The sequence below is a fragment of the Schistocerca americana genome, chromosome 1, assembly GCF_021461395.2.
Source record: "Schistocerca americana isolate TAMUIC-IGC-003095 chromosome 1, iqSchAmer2.1, whole genome shotgun sequence".
NCBI lineage: Eukaryota > Metazoa > Arthropoda > Insecta > Orthoptera > Acrididae > Schistocerca > Schistocerca americana.
The window spans coordinates 1183282101-1183299204 of NC_060119.1; the positions used below are offsets into that span (position 1 = coordinate 1183282101).

General features: G+C 42.3%; 1 non-coding gene across 1 annotated transcript; it reads left to right on the forward strand.

The window, feature by feature from the left end:
• The first annotated feature begins 1331 nt into the window (after window positions 1-1331).
• Window positions 1332-1406, forward strand: Trnas-cga. Its single transcript has one exon. It is a non-coding gene; the product is annotated as a tRNA-Ser (tRNA).
• The last annotated feature ends 15698 nt before the right edge of the window (window positions 1407-17104 follow it).

Sequence of the window (17104 nt, forward strand, 5' to 3'; positions counted from 1 at the left end):
TCGAACCCGGGCGCGGGAAGCGAGAACGCTACCGCACGACCACGAGCTGCGGACCTGAGGTACTTGTGAGCTGGCAGAAACTATGCTGATCTGAAATTTTCTGACGTGATACCACCTTCATCATTGAGACACATCATTCCGGAAGCAACGATGTGCCATATATGAAGTACTAAAGCACTTCATCTGATCTGCACATCTGGTCTGCGTCAATTCAAGCGCCGTCTGACTCCTCACATGACGAGCACAATAAACAGTCATTTTTCAGATGGCGATTCATTCACGTGCAACAATTTGTCTGAGCAAACATGGTCGGTACAGACAAGTCGGTGCAAATATCTGAGGGTGTAAAGGGCCCTTAGGGCGCGATCATATTGCAAATGTTTTGTAAGCGATCTTTATGTTTACTGTGCTTAAAGGATAATATGAAATACACCAATGAACCAAGACGTTGTGAGCACCTACTTAATATGAGCACCTACTTAATAGCATGCTGTATCCACGTTATGGACGCAGTGCAGCAGCGATTTGCTTTGCTTGCATTCAACAAGTACGTACCATATTTTACGGACTATAAGACGCTATGCACTATGAGAAGCACGTTAATTTTTAAGCAGTTTTTTTTAATTTGAATTTTTACCATTTTTATGATTAGATTGCAGTCAGACTAAAAATTTCTAAGTTTATGACACTGAACTGCCCTTTAAATTCCCTGAAAATCTTCATCTGAACTTTCTTCTTCTTCTTCCCCTTTGCCGTCATCGTTGTCCTCTTCATATAAAAGATGGTCTTCACTGCCATCGAGAGCGTTACTTATGCCGCATTTCTTGAAAGATTTAACAGTACTGTCTTCTCTCACTCTAGACCACGACTGTTTTATCCGCTGTCATACTTGTTTGACAGTAGGTTGTTTCAAAAAGTGAATTCATATTGGGTTCCATCCTTCTTCCATTTCTTCCATTCCTCTCTCATATGCACATTAAATGGTTTATGTATCGAGTCATAACTCGAACTCGGGTGAGGGCGTGAGTCGTGCTTCAGTAGCTCAGATGGTAGAGCACTTGCCCGCGAAAGGCAAAGGTCCCGAGTTCGAGTCTCGGTCGGGCACACAGTTTTAATCTGCCAGGAAGTTTCATATCAGCGCACACTCCGCTGCAGAGTGAAAATCTCATTCTGGAAACATCCCTCAGGCTGTGGCTAAGCCATGTCTCCGCAATATCCTTTCTTTCAGGAGTGCTAGTTCTGCAAGGTTCGCAGGAGAGCTTCTGTAAAGTTTGGAAGGTAGGAGACGAGGTACTGGCAGAAGTAAAGTTGTGAGTACCGGGCGTGAGTCGTGCTTCGGTAGCTCAGTTGGTAGAGCACTTGCCCGCGAAAGGCAAAGGTCCCGAGTTCGAGTCTCGGTCGGGCATACACTGTTTTAGTCTGCCAGGAAGTTTCATCACGTTTCCGACTTTGATAAAGATCGGATTGTAGCCTATCGCGATTGCGGTTTATCGTATCGCGACGTGGCTGCTCGCGTTGGACGAGATCCAATGACTGTTGGCAGAATATGCAATCAGTGGGTTCAGGAGGGTAATACGGAACACCGTGCTGGATCCCAACTCCTTCTTATCACTAGCAGTCGAGATGACAGGCATCTTATCCGCGTGGCTGTAACGGATCGTGCAGCCACGTCTCGATCCCTGTGTCAACAGATGGGGACGTTTGCAAGACAACAACCATCTGCACGAATAGTTCGACGACGTTTGCAGCAGCACGGACTATCAGCTCGGAGACCATGGCTGCGGTTACCCTTGACGCTGCATCGCAGGCAGGAGCGCCTGCGATGGTGTTCTCAACGATGAACATGGGTGCACTAATGGTACAACGTCATATTTTCGGATGAATCCAGGTTCTGTTTACAGCATCATGATGGTCGCATCCGTGTTTGGCGATATCGCGGTGAACGCACATTGGAAGCGTGTATTCGTCATCGCCATACTGGCGTATCACCCGGCGTGATGGTATAGGGTGCCATTGGTTACACGTCTCGGTCACCTCTTGTTCGCATTGATGGCACTTAAAACAGCGGACGTTACATTTCAGATGTGTTACGACCCGCGGCTCTACCCTTCATTCTATCCCTGCGAAACCCTACATTTCAGCAGGATAATGCACGACCGCATGTTGCAGGTCCTGTACGGGACTTTCTGGATACAGAAAATGTTCGACTGCTGCCCTGGCCAGCACATTCTCCACATCTCTCACCAATTGAAAACGTGTGGTCAATGGTGGCCGACCAACTGGCTCGTCACAATACGCCAGTTACTACTCTTGGTGAACTGTGGTATCGTGTTGAAGCTACATGGGCAGCTGTACCCATACACGCCATCCAAGCTCTGTTTGACTCAACGCCCAGGCGTATCAAGGCCGTTATTACGGCCAGAGGTGGTTGTTCTAAGCTCTGTTTCACTCAATGATCAGGCGTATCAAGGCCGTTATTGCGGCCAGAGGTGATTGTTCTGGGTACTGATTTCTTGGGATCTATGCACCCATATTGCGTGAAAATGTAATCACATGTCAGTTCTAGTATAACATATTTGTCCAAAGAATACCTGTCTATCATGTGCATTTCTTCTTGGTGTAGCAATTTTAATGGCCAGTAGTGTATTCTCTTAAAAAAATCACTACCCTTTCGTTTGTCTAGCTAATGACGTTTAAACACGACAGTGCAAAATAAAATACTCTCACACGCCACTCTTTTAACATACGTATGTGGGGTGATGCCATGATGATGTTACAAATATTCAGGGATGATGGTGAGGGGTAAATGTAGCAATTCGAGTTGAGGAGACCTGGCCCGAAAACGGCAGAGTCGGAAATCATAAGGAAAATCGCTCTAATACCTCTGACAGTTGACTTCTTCTACTGAAAGCTCTTTGCTTTCCATATTTTGAGAGGTGGACCAAACAAGAAAAAAAAAAGGCCAGTAAATATGGCGCATACCTTAAGAGCTATGAGCACGTTTTCATCTTTGCTACCGGGAAACACGTCTCTTCTGAACAAGTGCTCATAGCTATTAAGGTATGCATTTTTGTGGCCGAGCGGTTCTAGGCGCTACAGTCTGGAACTGCGCGACCACTACGGTCGCAGGTTCGAATCCTGCCTTCGGCATGGGTGTGTGTGATGTCCTTAGGTTAATTAGATTTAAGTAGTTCTAAGTTCTAGGGGACTGAAGACCTCAGATGTTAAGTCCCATAGTGCTCAGAGACATTTGAACCATTTTTTTGCATATTAGAACCCGGGTTTACTAAGCAATATGAAAGAGAACCCATGAATAAACCACCGAAATAGCTTCACAAAATCTTTACTTTATCCATAGGTCAATCCAACAACATAAAAACAACAGAAACACGTTAGGCACACAAATACACTACAGACAAAAAAAGCGCTATGCCACGATATTTAGCGGAATACGCATCCTAAAGGTTGGTTTATAAACAAAAATCCTATGCAGACGATATCCTTAACACACCTTATGTTTGCAGATGAAGTGGTGTACTGTGACTTATTTCAGTTGGCAGCCGTAGCCCACACACAAAATGTAAAATAAAAGATAAACTACACATGTAATTTAAATGTTGGTGTTGTGGTCTTCAGTCCCCAGACTGGTTTGATGCAGCTCTCCATGCTCCAAGCTTCCTCATCTCCCAGTACCTACTGCAGCCTACATCCTTCTGAATCTGCTTACTGTATTCATCACTTGGTCTCCGATCTTTACCCTCCATGCTGCCCTCCAGTACTAAATTGGTGATCCCTTGATGCCTCAGAACATGTCCTACCAACCGATCCCTTCTTCTGGTCAAGTTGTGCCACAAACTCCTCTTCTCCCCAATTCTATTCAATACCTCCTCATTAGTTATGTGATCTACCCATCTAATCTTCAGCATTCTTCTGTAGCACCACATTTCGAAAGCTTCTATTCTCTTCTTGTCTAAACTGTTTATCGTCCATGTTTCACTTCCATACATGGCTACACTCCATACAAATACATTCGGAAACGACTTCCTGACATTTAAATCTATACTCGATGTTAACAAATTTTTCTTCTTCAGAATCGCTTTCCTTGCCATTGCCAGTCTACATTTTATATCCTCTCTACTTCGACCATCATCAGTTATTTTGCTCCCCAAATAGCAAAACTCCTTTACTACTTTAAGTGTCTCATTTCCTAACCTAATTGCCTCAGCATCACCCTACTTAATTCGACTACATTCCATTATCCTTGTTTTGCTTTTGTTGATGTTCTTCTAATACCCTTCTTTCAAGACACTGTCCATTCCGTTCAACTGCTCTCCCAAGTCCTTTGCTGTCTCTGCCAGAATTACAATGTCATCGGCGAACCTCAAAGTTTTTATTTCTTCTACATGGATTTTAATACGTGCTTCGAACTTTTCTTTTGTTTGTAATTTAAATAACAACACAAAATTGATGTAACATGCTTCCTAACCTAAATATAATCTGTATATATGTATGCTGGCCAGTGTGGCCGAGCGGTTTCTTGACGCTTCAATCTGGTACCGCGCGACCGCTACGGTCGCAGGTTCGAATCCTGCCTCGGGCATGGATGTGTGTGATGTCCTTAGGTTGGTTAGGTTTAAGTAGTTCTAAGTTCTAGGGGACTGATGACCTCAGATGTTAAGTCCCATAGAGCTCAGAGCCATTTGAACCATTTTGTATATATGTATCTCAGAAGAATAAAAGAAAAGGCATATTGCGGAGGCCACAGCTGAGGTGAAAAATGTTTCGGTATTAAAGAAAAATAGTAGATGTGTACCTGCAAAAAAGCGGACGCATTTTTAATTTATTATTAATAATTTTTTTCTTGTTTTATCCCATACTAGCTCCTCCCAAAATATGGAAAGCAAAGAGATTGCAGTAGAAAATTTGCACCGCCAGAGGCATCGAACGATATTCGCTTAAAACTTCCGATTCGGTCGTTTCCGGACCAGCGTACCTTACCTCAAATTGCTGCACTTACCCTTCTCCATCATCTCTGGAAGTCTGCAACATCATCGCGGAATCGCCGTATATATCTAACACTGAAATCCAGGCTGACTTGAACTGTGACATAATAGTCACTCATATTACAGCTACAAAATTCTCTTTTCATAACCACCTCCCATAAAAATATACTTTCTCGCTAATCATTGCGATTGTTGAGCTTCTGTCCTAGGCAAAAGCGAAACGCTTAATCGCTGCGATTTAGTAACAACTACTGAAGTCAAAACTAACAACACTGACAGTACTCTCGGTGTTCATTACTCGACAATCGATACGTGACTGTACTCGTGTCCTGTGTGAATAAACAACACTTACCCTTCTCCATCGTCTCTGAAAGTTTGGATCTAGTGTAGCAGGGGATACAACCCGTCGGCTTTGAACAATGACGTCATTCCTTAGTCATAGATAGTAATGTCTTCACTTCGAGGCATAGATAATAAAGCAGTTCTGTGTTCTAATAAGCGCTATCATTAAAATTATTGAATGTGAATCTAAAAGCGATCGCTTGATATTAGATACAGATGCTTCAGTAGCTGATAAGTGATTTTTGGCTTTTTAAAAAAAAATCTCACGAGATAGAATAAACTGATCCTAAGATACAGATGCTTCAATAGCTGATAAGTGTTTTTTGGGTTTAAAAAAAAAATCTCACGAGGTAGAATAAACTGATCCTACTTCATTAAGCAATCAATAAAAAAACTAAACTAAAACATAACAGCAAAAGACAAGTGAAACACAAAGGTTAAATAAACAATCAAAACATATAAATGAAACAGGTTGCAAATGTAACGTATGTGTATTTCCTCCTATTCGTAAGTAGGATCAGTTTATTCTATCTCGTGAGATTTTTTTTTTTTAAGCCAAAAAACACTTATCAGCTACTGAAGCATCTGTATTTTAGGATCAGTTTATTCTATCTCGTGAGATCTTTTTAAAAAAAGCCAAAAAACACTTATCAGCTACTGAAGCATCTGTATCTTCTAATGGGTGCAGGAGTTCCGACTCACACCCACCCACCTCCCCTACGCTGAACTTGTATCCCGTACTGCACTTAAGCAATACAGTTCGAAAGACTTTCGAGATACAACTGACGTACATGTAACGTGATGTAATCTTTGCTAGTAATTTCATTCATTTCTTTCCATTGTATTTTGCGGAGAAATACTAAGATACAAACAAGCGATATCGTTAACGTAAAAATACTAATGGCCCTTACATACGTGAAATAAAGTTTATCTCTCTCGCATTCCTTTGTTTCTCAACATTCTCCTCAGCTCTTTCATCTTTGTAATACATGCTCTCTGTCGACTTGTGACGTCATTGTTCAAAGCCGACGGGTTGTATCCCCTGCTACACTAGACCCGAAAGTTTGTAACATCATTACGGAATCACCCTATATATCTAACATTGAAATCCAGGTTGACTTGAACAGTGCTATGATATTTAAACATATTAAAGCTACAAAATTCTCGTTACATAACCTCCCACCATAAAAATATACTTTCTCGCTAATCATTGCAATTTAGGCTATTGTTGAGCGTCTGCCCTAGGCAAAAGCGACACGCTTAATCGCTGCGATTTAGTAACAACTACTGAAGTCAAAACTAACAACACTTACAGTACTCTCGGCGTTCAGTACTCGACAATCGATACCTGACTGTACTCGTGTCCTGTGTGAATAAACAACACTTTCCCTTCTCCATCGTCTCTGAAAGTTTGTAACATCATTACGGAATCACCCTATATATCTAACATTGAAATCCAGGTTGACTTGAACAGTGCCATGATATTCACACATATTACAGCTACAAAATTCTCGTTACATAACCTCCCACCATAAAAATATACTTTCTCGCTAATCATTGCAATTTAGGCTATTGTTGAGCGTCTGCCGTAGGCAAAAGCGACACGCACAATCGCTGCAATTTAGCGACAACTACTGAAGTCAAAACTAACAACACTGACAGCACACTCGGCGTTCAGTCCTCGACATTCGATACCTGACCGTACTCGTGTCCTGTGTGAATAAACAATCGGTTACGGTAAGTAATGGATCGTGTACTGGATTCACATTCTAAAGAACCAGTCTAAGGCTCAACAAAAGGTGGCATGGATCCGGTCACATCTGTAGGCGGGACAGACAACTCGTGGCATAACTGGGCTCAAGGACACAAAAACTTATATCATTGCCGTACGGCTCCTCAAAGGCCTTTGTCTACCGCATAAAGCGGTCTCGTCCTCGTCACGCAATGGGAATTTTGACGAGACAAGTGTCCTCACAGCCGAGAGATCGTCCTAGTTGATTGTCATTGTCTTGTTTGTCGCTGTAACATGTTCCTGGAAGTGCGCCCGTCAGCTGGTCGGCGCCGGTAGATAGTGCACTACGTTTCAGTACCCTGGTTCAAACCAAGTCGGGTTGCGTGGTGTATTGCTGAGACACGTGTTGCATTACTTACTAGACGCCCTTCGTATAATCTCGATGCTTCCAGATTTGAAGCTATGGCCGTGCAGAGACGAGGAATGAAGATCAAGCTAAATGTAGATGTCCGGCCGGGGATTTGAAACCTTGGGAGGCCGGAGCTTTTCCTGGGTTTCTCAGTATATCACTTTCGGCAATTACTGGATGGAAAGGACACGGTCGATTTTCTTCATTATCGTTCCCCACTCGAATTTGGACACCGACGACCTCTTTGTTGACTTGTTTCTAAACCTTGATCTTCATTCCTCGTTCCTGCAGGACCATAGCTTCAAATCTGGAAGCATCGAGCTTATACGAGGTAATGCAACCGGTTTTTTTTTTCTCTCAGATAATTTCGGTTGAAATAAAATGCGGAATTTGTCGTGGTACATCGTGGAATATTTCCGCTTCAGTCCCTGTAGTTTCACGAAGTTCCGTTACGAGGATACTGGCGGCGCTGTACGTAGCCTACAAAATGGTGTCTCTAACGGAGATGCGTTGCAAGAAGAGACCTGTCATTGAGTTTCTTTGGGCGGAAAACCAGAGCATCGCCGATATTCGTAGGCACTTGCAGAATGTTTACAGACACCTGCCAATTAACTAAAGCACGGTGAGTCGTTGAGCGAAGCGCGTATCATCGTCGCAACAACGTCGCACAAACCTGTCCATTCTCAAATGTGCCGGCCGGTCGCACACAGCTGTGACTCCTCCAATGTTGGAACGTGCGGACACTCTCATTCGAGGTGATCGATGGGATAGTCAAACACTCCACCACCCAACTGAACTTCTCTGTTGATAGTGCTCATAGACTCGTCCACCAGTTGGGGTACTCAAATGTGTGTGCACACTTGGTTCGTTGCCCCCCAACAGAAGCCCATGAAGAACAACGAAGGACCATCCGTGCCGAACTGCTTGCTCGTTACGAGGCTGATCGCTACAATTTTTTGTCGAAAATCGTCACTGATTTAATAGTTGCTTCGTTTCCAGTATGAAGTGGTGATTCCTTGTCTCATTCTTAGAATCAAAAGCGCTGTATAAAATCATTCGATTCGTTTTGAAAAGGTTATACATTATTTAAAAAACTGGTATTACTTTTGGACTGTATTCAACAACCGTGATAGGCTTCGTGTATAAAACCTTATGAAAGTGAATTCCTGATGCAGGCGTAACCTGTTCTTCCTTTCACTATCCCTTTGTCTCAGTTGTTTCAAAAACCTTTGATCACCGATGGTCCTACAGCATATTGATCTCTTCATCGCCGGCCGGGTTGGCCGAGCGGTTCTAGGCGCTACAGTCTGGAACCGCGCGACCGCTACGGTCGCAGGTTCGAATCCTGCCTCGGGCATGGATATGTGTGATGTCCTTAGGTTAGTTAGGTTTAAGTAGTTCTAAGTTCTAGGGGACTGATGACCTCGGAAGTTAAGTCCCATAGTGCTCAGAGCCATTTGAACCATCTCTTCATCAATGTTTTCAATTGCGATTGCACTTGTTCTTCGGTGGTATCATCGTCAAAAGAAGTTCGGTCACTTTCGAGCTCAGTGAGTACTTTCTATATTGTTGAAAATAAGGGAAGCAGACTTATAAACCTTCAACAACTTCGGATGAATTTATGTTGGGAGTACATAAATTCTCCACGAGGTTCGGCACTCCAGTTTATCCAGTCCCATAAAACACATGTAAGAAAATCATTTTTTAAAAGTTGCTTCAAGAAAACTGTTGAGCAGATGGAAACGAAACTTGTGTTATTGCGGAACACGTACCAACACAATAAAAACAAGATTTTAATTGATATTAGTGAGCTTTGCGACAGGCCGTAAACTTTTCACGGCGAATTCGCCTGCAAAAATAACGGTTCTTGAGGAGAACGTTACGAGGCTGCAGTCCCGAAAGTTACTTGAACATTCGATACGCTGAGAGGAGCTCCAGTTTCACTTTTCACCTTGCGCTCGTACCTGGATTAACTTATTTTCTTTGTGTTTTGGAACAGATGCTTTAGCCACAAAACAATGAAGGACCAGCATTATTTTATAAGACTGAGTTTGGGCGTCCTCCACCACTTCCACTTTGACGGCACTTGTAGTCGCGCTACACCTCCCGTAATAAATATTTCATTATTGACAATATTTTTCTCTGCATCATTACACAGAACACCCGAGAATTTTGCTTCTATGTTTTGTCGATAAAGATGATTCATCATAAAAGTTCTCTTAATGCTATCGGTTGAAATTTTAAATTTTAGTTAGTTTTCAGTTGATGAATTTTAGAAGCTGCGACCGACATTTTATGCTTGCTGTCTTGAAAGATTCATGAGCTTTGTGTGAAGTCCTATCTTTCTCTGGTTTCCTTTTTTCAAAGTTGTCACTAATTCGATAAAATAAATGCTAAATAAGATTAGAAAGTCACTACATTGTCACCCAACTCCTTGTGTTATCAGCACCATCAGCCTGACATCAACAGCTGAGTGAAGGCCTCCTCTACACATTGCTCGAGTGGTACATATTGATGATGTTCCTACATGCTTTGTAACGTCACTTACTTGTCGTCTACCAGGCGTTCACCCAATCTTCTCTTATTTCTTGGAATCCATCAAGGAACTCCCTCGATGCAACTACAATCCATTCCCTGCCTACATGTCTCACCTTCCATCATTTCATGTACATTGTAGTCATACCTATGCCTTCCATTCCAGGTTGTTCCCTGCTCCATTCACTTGCTTCTCTGCCTCTCTTGGCAGTTCTGACAATGTATCTCTGCACTGTACGCTTTCTGAGTCAGACACATGGGGAACATAGTTATGAAAATTCTGTTTACCCTATTAAAAGCACTTCACGCAATATTATATCCACTGGGTGTTTCTTTTGTTTTCCAACCATTCGTTGTTGTCAACTAGCCTAACTGCATAAATTTGTTGTCCAGTTTTATGATGCCCTTGTTAATTTGTACCATTTTCTTTTCAGTTTGTTGATTTAGATGCCTACTTACAAGCCTAATCGTAACTGATTCACAGGCCTACTTACAAACTAATCCCATTAAGTTCTTCCATGTTGAAATTTATTTAGAATAGGTTAAATAACACAGTTTCATCAACAAAACGAAGGTCGTTCGGAGATGCTCCATTACCCTGTCTTCTTCTTTTTTCTAGGGCTACTGAGAATAGTTTCAGTGATATGGAATTTTCTTCCTGCCTCTTTATGTATTTAGTTCCTCAACTGATATATAAAAATAAAGAAGCATGTACATACGCACAATTCTCCTCCGAAACCCCTTGGTCGATTTCAACCAAATTTGGTACACACACACGAAAAAAAAACGAAGTTCACGAGTATCAGCACTGTGAGATTTATAGCCTCCTAGCTCTGATAGGAGTAGAGATGCAAAACAGTATATTTTCGGCCACTGCAGACTGGTGTGCTGGTTGCAATACGTCAGACTGCTTTAGTGACCTACTTTGAATGGCAGCCCATATGTCAGGGCTAAACAACGGTTTTCAAGCCCCTGAAATGCTGTCTGTCCAACACTACAGATGTGTTGTGGGAGTAGTATTGGCTAGCTTTATCGCCCTGTTTTGCATGGACTACACATGCAGATGGCCACATCTGAGTGATGTCTGAGTTGGATACAGTGGAAGGGGCAGAGATGGTGGTAGGAGGGGATAGATGTGGAGAAAAGGGCAGGAGTTGATGGATGGGGAGAGAGGGGCAGGAGGGGATGGACAGAGAGGGAGCAGGTGGGGATGGATGGAGAGGGAGGGAACAGGAGGGGATTGGTAGGGAGAGGAGGGAAGGGGGCTAGCGGCAGAGACAGAGAAGGAGATGGATAGTGAGAGCTGGGAGGTGGACATAGACAGATGGGGGGGGGGGGAGATGGACACTGAAAAGGGAGGACAAGGAGGTGGATAAGGAGAACTGAGTAGGGGAGACGAACTGGGAAAGAGGAACAGGAGGAGATGGATAGGGAGAGGAGATGGAAAGAGTGGCAGGAGCAGGAAGAGATGCATAGGGAGAGAGAGGCAGGAGGAAATGGAAAGAGGTAGCGGGGTGGGAGGAGATTGAAAGATAGAGAAGGGGGGAGATGAACAGAGAGGGAGAGGAGGTGGACAGAAAGAGAGAGTGAGAGAGACAGTGAGGTGGGCAGAGAAATGGGGAGAGGAGGAGATGGACAGGGAGAGAGAGAGAGAGAGAGAGAGAGGAGGCAATGCAGATACAGAGAGGAGGGAGGTCACAGTCAGATAGAGGGGGAGGTGGAGATGGGCAGAGAGATGGTGGAGGAAGAGGTGGACACGGAGATGGTGGGGAGGAGGAGCTGTCTGCAATGTATGTGTTGAACATGTACCTGGGCGAAGCTGCAGGTAAAAGGCTAGCAAATGTATGTGGAGGCAGCCAGACAAATTTGCGCCGTGTATGGGGATAATGCCATTGGATAGTGCATGGCAAGAAAATGGTTTTCTCGTTTTAAGGAGGATCGTTTTGACATTAGTTACTCTCCACATTGAGGAAGAGCTTCAGTGTTTGATGAAGATTGTTTAAACGATTTAATCCACAATGATCCACGTCACTGTACCCAAGAACTGGCAAATGTTTTGAACTGTGATCATTCCATCATAGTGCGACATTTGTATGCAATGGGGAAGGTTCACAAATCAGATGTGTAGTTACCACGTGCTCTAAGCCAAAATCACAAAAAATAGCGGGTGGCCATCTGTACATCTCTGCGCGCTCGTCAATTGGCTCGTGAACAGCACCGACCATTCCTATTCTGTATCGTTACTCGTGATTTGATTATGCTAACGTAAGGAAAAGAAAGGATGTTAATACCAAACAAAGCAGTAACTCCCCATACAAAGACCTGAACACATCCACAACAGATAATATTATCCATCTGGTGGAATAGCGACAGTGTGGTGTACCACAAATTGCTTACTCGAAGTGTAACCATTAGTGATGAAGTTTACAGATGTGTTAAAATTATTAGACTAAACGATTATTTTTTTTACTCTTTAAGTTTTCTGGCATAAAAAGAGGAGAGAAAAGTGCAGTAATTGATTTGTTTTAATGGTTTGATTCATACCACGAAATTTCTCTTCCAAGCAACTCACAGATCACTGAATTTTTCACAGTTGGTAACATTTGTCATTTTCCCTCAAAATGGTGTTGGTGTTAGTTGTCTGTGTACATGCTTCGAAACTGTGTTTACAGTAATGTTTTATGTTTCTGTGTAGAACTTCAGTTTGTTATTTATTCTATCAACTTCCTCCCACATTAACAAGACAATATGTATCTTGTGAACTTTCATGTTTTTAGCTACAGGAATAAATCGTGGAGTATCCAAAGAAAGTGAGGTTATGGGGAAGACAAAAGATGTTTCACCTCGGAAAGTTTCGGCTGTGGTAGCACTTCTTGCTGAAAATCGTTATACACAGCAAGAAATTGCTAACAGTGTAAGTAGGCTGTTTATGTTTTCTCTATGTAAGTAGGCTGTTTATGTTTTCTTATTGGCAACGTTACGTAGCGCTCAATATGAAAATCACTGGCTGTGCTGTGTGCAGTCTGTGGCTAGTTTGCATTGTTGTCTGCCATTGTAGTGTTGGGCAGCGGCAGCTGGATGTGAACAGCGCGTAGCGTTGCGCAGTTGGAGGTGAGCCGCCAGCAGTGGTGGATGTGGGGAGAGAGATGGCGGAGTTTTTTAATTTGTGATGAACTGCTATATATATTATGACTTTTGATGATATTAAGGTAAATACATTGTTTGTTCTCTATTAATATCTTTCATTTGCTAACTATCCCTATCAGTAGTTAGTGCCTTCCATAGTTTGAATCTTTTATTTAGCTGGCAGTAGTGGCGCTCGCTGTATTGCAGTAGCTTGAGCAACGAAGATTTTTGTGAGGTAAGTGATTTGTGAAAGGTATAGTTTAATGTTAGTCAGGGCCATTCTTTTGTAGGGAATTTTGAAAGTCAGATTGCGTTGCGCTAACAAAATATTGTGTGTCAGTTTAAGGACAGTCGTGTATAAATTGTTCAAAGGGGACGTTCCAACAGAATGAGAATACCACAGAAAACTGTCAGCAGAATCAAACTTTCAGTGCAGAGATGTGGTGAATACAGCCAAACAGGAAAGGAACATGGCACCAATGAACTGGAAACTTACTTCTACAGACACGAGCCAATAGCTGGAAGGTTTGGGTATTGAAGTTTCACCTGTGACAGTGAGGAGGAGGCTGCTTGAATGTGGTTTAAAGGCATGCTGAGCAATGAAAAAATAGAAAATCACACCTGCCGTGAAAACCAAAAGACTGGAGTGGGCTAAACAACTTCAGGAGTGGACAAGTGAGAACTGGGCGACGATATGTCCAATGATATGGTAAATTAAGTGGATCTGGTCTCTGACATTAGGGATTTTCGCTTGAAATTCTAATGTTTTATTGATACTGAAGAAATGCACATTTGAATTTAGGGACTGTTGAGGTCTCCTATGCTACTATTCCCAAGAAATTTTGTACACATGCTTCAGGTATGCTTCAGTGATGAATCTGTATTCACTATGGTGGAAGAAAGCAGCCAGTGTGTTCGTCGCAGACCACGGTAACAGTTTAAAGCTGATTATGTGCAGCAATGTGTGTTGCATCCAACTTCCATTACGATCTGCAGTGGGATGTAATTGAAAGGGCCTGGCAGATTGCACGTTTTTGAAGAGACAATGAGGCAACAACAACATAAAGAAATCCTTGAAAATAATTTTTCCCCCAAATAAATGAGTGGTTTCCTAATAAAGATGCCATTTTTATGCATGATGGGGCACCTTGCCACAAAATCAAAAGCGTTTCCAAGTACTTGGAAGAAAAGCAACTGAAAGTGTGAAATGAACCCATTTGAAAATTTATTGGCTACTGTGAAACAGAGGATAAGGGAATTTACAATAACCACCAAACAAGATCTCGTGGAGAAACTAGAGGATATCTGGTGCCATGTCGTATGAAAAGTAAATAAAGACTATGCCAAACAGAATAAAAATGTCGATTGAGAACAAATGCTTGCATACAAACTATTGAATATACAAATATAGTCTGTATGTGGATGTAAATGTGTAATAAACGTAAAGTTTTGGAAAAAATGTCTTTAGTCTATTTGAACGCGCCTATGTTGACATCAACTGAGACGTCTTGCAAGCACAGTCCAAGAACAACGGCCAGGAAGACTGCGTAAAGTGATGCTAGTCCACGATCACGCCCGCCGGCATTCTGCTAGACTGAAAAAAAAAAAAGAAAACTATACAGGAGTTGGGCTGGGCTGTCATTCCGCACCCACCTGATTCACATGGTTTTGCACCCTCTGATTTCAGTTCTTCCGTTCTCTGTCGAACAACCTTCAAGGGACTTCCTTTCCGGATGAAAATGCGCTCCGAACTTGGGTCGACGACTTCTTCGCCTCAAAACCGTGTGATTTCTACAGTCGCGGAATAGAAAATATTACCCAGCGTTGGCAGACTGTTGTACGTAGTGAAGGAGAATGTATTATTGAGGACTAAAGTCTCTGTTACATGTATCTGACATATATTATTAAACTTACGGAAAAAGTCTGTGATAATATGCACCAATGCAATATACTGTATTGTGATCATTGGACCTTATTATGTACCCACTTCAGGGTGCTAGTTGTTTTTTTTTTTTTCTCTTCCAATATTGTGATGTGGATTATCAGAAATTATATAAACTATATTATAAACAAAAATGGTGACGATAACATCATCACATTTCAAGTTTAAATAGAAGAAGCCTATTACTAAATAAAACGGTTCCCGAACTAAAAACAGAATTTCGGAAACATGCTGACGATTATGACTGAAAAACATGGAATCAGATGGTAATATGTTATAAAAGAGAACACATATTCTTTTTGTTTTCAAAGGCAGGGTTTTGGTTTTTAGACGTTCATCAGAAGGTATTGTAAGATTGGAAATAGGAAGCCAGAAACCAATAAAAGCTAAATTAATATTTATAGGATGAATGATAACTATTATCTTTACAAATTACCAGTTAATTGGTAAGGCAAAATTCACTGCCTGAAGTACACCTGAAGCCCATTAACTTATGTTCTGGAATTTGATTGAGGGAAAGCTATTCCGGTCTGCAGTTTGATTTTGTCATACATTACCAGAATAGGAATCACCGGAGCAGAAGTTTGTAGTTGTATTAGACTATTCTTAATGAGATCAGATAGGCCGGCCGGGGTGGCCGTGCGGTTCTAGGCGCTACAGTCTGCAACCGCGTGACCGCTACGGTCGCAGGTTCGAATCCTGCCTCGGGCATTGATGTGTGTGGTCTCCTTAGGTTAGTTAGATTTAAGTAGTTCTAAGTTCTAGGGGACTGATGACCTTAGACGTTAAGTCCCATAGTGCTCAAAGCCATTTTGAGATCAGATTTTGCTCCAGAGTTTGTCATGTGATGAATGTAACGCGCGATGTTGTGTATAATTATAATGTTTGTGAACCAAGAACTGCAGATCTTCACAGATTGTAAAGTCAAAGGTTTTTGTCTCTAAAGTTACTTAAAAAGGGTAGCGCCTTCGACTAGTAATAAAAAAAGGTGGCTCCGTGTCTGCTTGTTATGCAGTGGATCCGTGTTCGACTCCTGTTACTGCAATGGATTTTTTCTCTGTGAGACGACTCGCAGGTAGTGCAGTCAGCCTCTTGAGGCGCCGATTGAGGAGCTAATTGAACGAGAAGTGGCGGCTCCAGGTCAAGAAAGCCAACGACGGCTAGGAAAGCGATGTGCTGATCCCATGCCCCTCCACGCCGCACCCAATGCCGCCGTCGTCAGAGGATGACCCGGCGGTCGGTCGGTTCCGATTGATTCAGATCGCGGAGCTGATTTTTTTGAAACTGAGTCAAAACACTATGAGAATGTATTAAACCTAGATAGATAGCTATTTCGTACTCACAGCTACATTCTATAATTTCGTCACAGTTTGCAAGTGGTGGCTTTTGCAGTATTTATTATCAGGGCTGGCTTCTTCACCTACCTGATAAACACACAGTGCCTCTACCTACACAGCTGGTTTGGTGATTATCTTGCACATAACAGACAGGAGACTGGTATGTTGACTGTTTCTTGCAGAGCTTTAGTAAATAATTTTGTAAGCTCCTTCTGTAATATCGTTCCTGCATTGTTAATAATCTCTACTGAAACACCATCATCTTCAGGTGTCTTTCGTATCTTCAAAGCTCGAATGGTTTTGTATGCCTCATTTGTCATTACTTCCACAATACTGTTATTTTCTAACTTATCTTCGATTCTGATTCAGCTCTTGATTTTTCCTTCGCTTCTGACTGGATTGGAGCGGCCCCCTGCGATTCTCTCTCCTGCGCCAATCTCTTCATACCAAATTGAACAACCCAATCATTGAAGGTATTTTAGATCCGTCTGTGCAACTACAAGAAAGTGGCTGTTTTGCCACCAAACGACTTTCGGTTTATTGCTACAAAATATCGTCAGTGGTCTCTAATGAAACATATTTATAATTTTAATTTTCAACTTGAAGAAAGACAAGTGCTCAGCCAAGATCGCATTTGTGAAACATTTCTTTACGATGACTGGTTTCGTAAACAAAATT